Below are 7,139 nucleotides of genomic sequence, written 5' to 3'. Positions count from 1 at the left end.
AAATTATGGTCAATTACTTCAACCCTTTCAAGAAACGCATGAAGAAGCCAACCGATTGGCCCTCTTGAATAATCGGTTAAAAGAAAAGAATAGCTGACTTGAAAACAGAGTAAGATCACTGGAAGAGGAATTAGAAAATTCAAAAACAGATTTTGAAAACCTTGAAATCATTTACAGAAACTCCTCTTGCAAGTGTAATACTCTTGTTTGTGAAAATTGCGAAAATCTTGAAAATAAGATTCACTATCTTGTTAAAACTGTGGATAAACTTTCTAAAGGTCCATCCAACTTTGAGAGTGTCTTAGCATGTCAAAACTGTGTCTTTGGAAAAGCTGGATTCGGTTTTAACCCACAAAACAAACAAGATAGATTTTCAAAATCATTTTCAAAAATGCGAGAAAAACAACCGATTGGATCATCAAAACAACCAAAAATCTGCTGTGATGTTCTGTAAAATCAGAAAATTTGTTGTTCGTAGAGGATTTATGAAGTGGATTCCTAAGTGAAATAAAGATTCAATTGATGAATATAAACAAAATGGACCCACATTCATAAGGGGACCAAATCTTTGTACTTGAAAATCTTTTTTGTAGGAAATCTTGAAGGAGAGCAAGCAACAATGGTACTTGGACAGTGGATGCTCCAAGCACATGACAGGGGACAAATCAAAGTTCCCGAGCATCTCCTTTAAGCAAGAAGGGCATGTCACCTATGAGGACAACAATAAAGGAAGGATTCTTGGGAGAGGATCCATAGGAGACAAAGACATCTTGGTCATCCATGATGTGCTCTATGTAGAAGGTCTAAAGCACAATCTGTTGAGCATTAACCAATTATGTGACAAGGGATATCAAGTGATGTTTAAGTCAAACACATGTGAAATCTGTCTACCCAACACAAAAGAGGTAATGTTGGTAGGTAAGAGAGTAAATAATGTGTATCTTCTAGATATCTCTTCACCATGTTCAATTGAATGTCTTCTATCCAAGAAAGATGAATCTTGGCTTTGGCATAGAAGAATTGCTCATATTCACATGAATCACTTGAACAAGCTAATTTCAAGGGATCTTGTGATTGGGCTACCAAAGCTCAAGTTTGAGAGGGATCACATTTGTGAAATGTGCCAAAAAGGGAAACAAGTGAAAAGTTCTTTTAAAATAAAAAATGTTGTTTCTTCTTTAAAACCCCTTGAACTTCTTCACATGGATCTCTTTGGACCCTCGAGAACTATGAGTCTTGGTGGAAATTATTATGCTCTTGTTATTGTTGATGACTTTTCTAGGTTCACTTGGACTCTTTTCTTGGAATCAAAGAGTGATGCCTTTTTTGCATTCAAGAAGCTAGCACGAAGGTTACAAAATACAAAGAACTACAACATAGGCTCTATTAGAAGTGATCATGGAGGAGAATTCCAAAATGAGAAGTTCAGTAAGTTCTGTGAGAAAATGGGGATTTTGCACAACTTCTCTGCTCCAAGAACTCCACAGCAGAATGGTGTGGTAGAGAGGAAGAACAGATCTCTTGAAGAGCTTGCAAGGACAATCCTTAGTGAATCATCTCTTCCTAAGTACTTTTGGGCGGATGCAGTGAGCACTTCTTGTTATGTGATGAATAGAGTGCTTATAAGGCCCATTTTGAAGAAAACTCCATATGAACTCTTCAATGGAAGGAAGCCTAACATCAACCATCTCAAATTTTTTGGCTGCAGTTGTTTCGTTCTCAACAATGGAAAGGAAAACTTGGGGAAGTTTGATGAGAAAGCGGATATTGGCATCTTCATAGGGTATTCTCTCACAAGTCATGTATATAGAATCTACAATAAGAGGTTGATGACTGTAGAAGAATCAGTTCATGTTGTCTTTGATGAGATAGATCACAGAAACATCCAAATCCCAAAGACCAGAGCTGAAGAGGATGAACAGAGCATCAGTTTGGAGAAGTTGGAAATCTGTGCAGAAAAACAACCGGTTGATTCGCAGAAACAACCGATTGAAATTCTACAACAGAGTGAGTTGCCCAAAGAGTGGAGGATTCCTAGAGATCTGTCAGTGGAAAACATCATAGGGCAGATAAAGGAAGGTGTCTCCACACGAAGCTCCATCTCAAACTTCTGCAGGCACACAACTTCCATCTCACAAATTGAACCAAAGTCAATTGATGAAGCTCTCAAGAATGAGAAGTGGGTTGAAGTTATGCATGAAGAGCTGAATCAGTTTGCAAGGAATGAGGTATGGTTTCTTGTCCCTAGAACAGATGAGATGAACATTATAGGTTCGAAGTGGGTATTCAGAAACAAGTTAGATGAAGATGGTGTGATCACAAGGAAAAAAGCAAGGCTAGTTGCAAAAGGCTACAATCAAGAGGAGGGCATAGATTATGGTGAAACCTTTGTCCCTGTTGCTAGGTTGGAAGCTGTGAGGCTGCTGCTGGCTTTTGCTTGTATGAGTGGTTTCAAACTCTTCCAAATGGATGTCAAGAGTGCCTTCTTGAATGGCTACATCAATGAGGAAGTGTATGTGGATCAACCACCGGGTTTTGAAGATCATAAGCATCCCAACCATGTCTTCAAGTTGAAGAAAGCTTTATATGGACTAAAGCAAGCTCCAAGGCAGTGGTATGAGAGGCTTAGCAACTTTCTACTATCTCATGGTTATGAAAGGGGAATGGTACACAAGACTCTCTTCATCAAAAAGTCAAATTCAAAAATAATTCTTGTACAAATCTATGTTGATGACATCATCTTTGGTGCTACACAAGATAGGTTGTGTGAATAATTTGTGGTTGCAATGAAAGGTGAGTTTGAAATGTCTATGATGGGAGAATTGTCTTTCTTTCTTGGATTGCAGGTTAAGCAAACAAAGGATGGGATCTTTCTATGTCAATCAAAGTATAGTAAGGAGATTCTCAAGAAATTTGAAATGGAAAGTTGCAAAGAAGCAAGCACTCCAATGCCATCAAGCTGCTATATGGATGTTGATTTTGCTGGAAAGAGTGTAGATCAAACCAAATACAGAGGATAGATTGGCTCTTTGCTATATCTAATAGCTAGTAGGCCGGACATTATGTTTGTCGTGTGCCTTTGTGCTAGATATCAAGCAAATCCTAAAGAGTCACACTTCAAAGCTGCAAAAAGAATTCTGAAATATCTAAAAGGAACATCAAATGTTGGGTTATGGTATCCTTCTCACTCTCCAATTCATTTAATTGGTTATTCAGATTCTGACTTTGCAGGTTGCAAGCTAGATAGAAAGAGCACAAGTGACACTTTCCACCTTCTTAGCTCAAGCCTAATCTCATGGCATAGCAAAAAGCAAGCATGTGTTGCTCTCGCTACTGCTGAGGCTGAGTATATAGCTGCTGGAAGCTGCTGTGCACAGATTATATGGCTTAAACAACAACTTGCAGACTTTGGATTAAAGATCAGCAAAGTCCCTTTGATGTGTGATAACACAAGTGCCATCAATCTTACCAAAAATCAGATTCAACACTCAAGGACCAAACATATTGAGATAAGACATCATTTCATCAGGGATCATGTAAACAATGGGAACTGTGAAGTGAAGTTAGTGGAGACCAAACTACAACTAGCTGACATCTTCACGAAACCACTACCAAAAGAGAGGTTTTTCTTCCTAAGAAATGAGTTAGGTATCCTTGATCTTAATAATCTCTCCTAAATCTGTTTTGTTACTGTTAAAGTCTATTTGTGAAGACAAATAGGGGGAGAATTAATTGGTCTTGTGTATCCTTATCTGAAACTGTTTAATTCTGTTAAAATCTCAGATATAAAACTGTTTTTTTGCTGCTGCTGATAAAAACAACCGATTGTTTCGAGTAAACAACCGATTGTTTATCAGGTTTTATGTTTTAAAATGTGTGAAAAACTAACCTGCTGCTGTAAGAAGCATTGAATGGTAGATATGCTATTTTTGCAGGTACTGTTTCAGATTCAATCAAGTCAAACACAAGCACCAAGGATTTGTCTTCATCAAATAGGGGGAGATTGTTGAACCAAGTGGTGTTCAAGCTTTGAAGAATCCAAAACCCTTTGAAGGATGTTGAAAGGTTGTGCTTGTTGTTGCTGAGTTGTCTCAGATAGGATCTGGGGTAGTTTGAGTTTTGTAATTCACCCTTGATTGAATCCAAAGCATAGGCTGTCTCAATCTTTTTAAAAGAAAAGTGTTTTTCAAACTAAGTGAAAAACAATCGATTGTTTTGTCGAAACAACCGATTGTTTTATACTTAGGTGTTTTTAAAAAAGATTGAAAACTCTTTTTCAAATGGTTAAGCTGTTAAAACCAAAACAACCGATTGATTCGAGGATGTTGGAAGTTGGACAACCTTGAAACCGCATGTCACCATTATTCATGGTACAGTCCAGAAGTGACTTAGTTTTTCTACGATCTAAGCAAACTTTAAGATATTATAAGTTGATTTTTACTATTATTATTATATCTATATTTATTAAAATAAAATATAGATTTATGTGTTTATGTATTTATGTATGAGAAACAGTATAAAAGTCATATTATTTTGAAAAAAAAATGAGAAAAACAAAGAAAAAAAATAATAATAAAAATTCAAAAATTTAAATTGAAACGTTCATAAAAATTGTAAAAATTGAGATATATTTTAGAAAATTAAATTAAAAAAAAAACTCTTCTATGTTCAAAACTATTTTGAGTAACTGTTTTAATATATTTAGAAAAAATAGAAAAAATGTAATGTATATAATACAATACATAGTGGAAAAAAGACTTTTTATGACGGTTATGAAGGTGACATAGAATCAGGAGTTATAAAAACTCTCCACTTTCTATGTCAATTGAAAAACTGACATAGTAAGTTGACTTATTATGACTATTGTCTATGAACCGTCATAAAATGTAAAAAATATCTGTCATAATATGTTGAGACAAAACTTTCTATAACTGGTATTTCTACAACCGTCATAGAAAATACAACTTACTATCATGGTTCTCATCTGAACCGTCATAGTAAGTGGTTTTCTATGACAAATATTCTTACACCTGTCATAGTAAATAAGACTTTTTATATCATTTATTGTAATAACCATCATAGTAAGTTTTTTTTTTAAATGATTGTTTTATCAATTTTCTAACATTCGTTAATAACAATCATCTGCATATCAATTTTAGACAAACTCATTAATTAATCGATTTTCCCTCATTCATTAATAATAATTACTTACATATCAATATTATCCAGACAATTGCATACAATTTCTAGACACCCATTTGTTGATCAATTTTACTTCATTCATTAATAACAATCATTTGCATATCAATGTCATCCAGACAATGACATATAATTTACATAAAAATTCATTCATTGATCAAATTTTTTCCATTCATTAATAATAATCACTTGCATATCAATGTTTCCAGACAATTGCATAAAATTTCTAGACAAACTTAATCATGAATCAATTTTACTCTATTCATTGATAACAATTACATGTATATCAATGTTATCTAGACAAATTCATTAATTAATAAGCTATCGAAATTTACATCTTATAAAAAACACTTAAAAAAAATGAAGCTCAATACATTTTAATGTCTTCTATATCTTTATCCTTGAATGGAGATGATCATTAAATAACTACAAAAATAAATAAATTAATCAATAAAAAGTGAAATTCAAAACTAAATAATTAAAGTATTTGAGTAATTCACAGTGGTATCCCATGATAATTCAGACTGATGAAGAAACTCCTTCAACCTACATTAATAATTAATAATCACATCAATATTTAGAATTTTTTACCACCACTCTGAACTCTGGGCAAAGGGTATTATCAGGTGCTTACTGCTTAGCTTGATAAATAGGCCAAACAAAGAAATTCCACTGGAATAAGTGATGTAAAACTAAATATGCTAGTAAAGCTGAACTCCATAATAGTGACACCATGACCTTAAATGTTGTATATACCTCAACAAAAATTCCAAAGTAAGATATTTTCTGGATGCAGCATTTCAGCTATATCCCAACTTGAAGTCTAGCCTGTCGTAAGAAACATAAAACAAATCAGAAGAACACTTCATTTCATTGAATCAACAATACATGCTCCATGCTAATTCAAGAAATGCTTAAAAGATCTTCCAATTTTACATCTGGTGAAATTTTATCTTCAACTTTACCATCTATCTCCGGAGATGGAGAAGAATGAGGAGAAAACATCTTAATATCAGTATCAAAACTTGTACATTGATGGATCCAAGCCCTTCTGTTTTAACCAGGTCTCAAAAGCAAAGAACTTCCATTTGGAATTAAGATTACGGTATGGCAGAAATCTCACCAAGGAACCAAAAGAAACCTGTAAAATGGTTTAATTGAGTTCAGAATAAATTAAAGAAACAATCTAAGACTAAGAAACTGTTTTTAGTCCAACATACCGTTTTCTAAGTACTTACAATGAAACCTTTGGTATTGCAGCTTACTAGTTCCACATCTTCTTTGTCTCCGGTCTCCCTGCCCTAGTCCAATCAGCATATTCACCTTCCTACAAAATTAAAGAGCACAAAGTTAACACAGAGGAAAATAAGTAAATAACTCATATAGTCCATATAATCTGACCTGGAAATCTGACACATTAACAACATTCCCTAAATTATCATTGCTTGTTTGACCTCCAAGATTAAGGTAAGTGCCCTCTTCAACAAATTTCGAGGTTTGTTTTGCATATTGATCTAATCTAAAAAAAATGCATTCAAGTAATTAACCAAAACTGGAATCACAACCATAAACTTAACCATTAAACTATTTTGATATACCTTTTTGGCTTTGCCTGTATTGCAGCATCCACAGGCAACTCCAATCCATAATCAACTGACTTTATATCTAATGATTCTCTTAAATCATTTGGCGCCTGATGTAACTCCAGCTGCTTATGTTGCTTTGGTTCCTAATCAGTCAAGCAAAAAATTATTTTAAAACCAGGCTTACATCACACAAAAATTATATTGCAAGTAGCAACAAATTTTACATTTTGTATACATATAAAAGACCATAAATGAGAAAGTAAGATTCCCATCAATATGGACATATATGTGATCTGTAAACAAGACAAACACATACAAATGGTGGAACCAGTGAAAGCAATGGGTCAATTTTCA

The 7,139-nt window shown here is 34.1% G+C and overlaps 1 pseudogene across 1 annotated transcript; it reads right to left on the bottom strand.

Moving 5' to 3' along the window:
- Window positions 1–5,572: 5,572 nt before the first annotated feature.
- LOC137805768 (uncharacterized) lies at window positions 5,573–6,858 on the bottom strand (annotated as a pseudogene). Its single transcript, XR_016519625.1, has 5 exons — window positions 6,798–6,858; window positions 6,601–6,713; window positions 6,438–6,526; window positions 6,165–6,340; window positions 5,573–6,027 (listed from the first exon to the last, which is right to left on the bottom strand). The product of XR_016519625.1 is annotated as an uncharacterized LOC137805768 (transcript).
- Window positions 6,859–7,139: the final 281 nt, after the last annotated feature.

The sequence above is a fragment of the Phaseolus vulgaris genome, chromosome 3, assembly GCF_051622355.1.
Source record: "Phaseolus vulgaris cultivar YP4 chromosome 3, ASM5162235v1, whole genome shotgun sequence".
Taxonomy (NCBI): Eukaryota; Viridiplantae; Streptophyta; class Magnoliopsida; order Fabales; family Fabaceae; genus Phaseolus; species Phaseolus vulgaris.
This window is presented reverse-complemented; position numbering and strand designations above follow the sequence as displayed.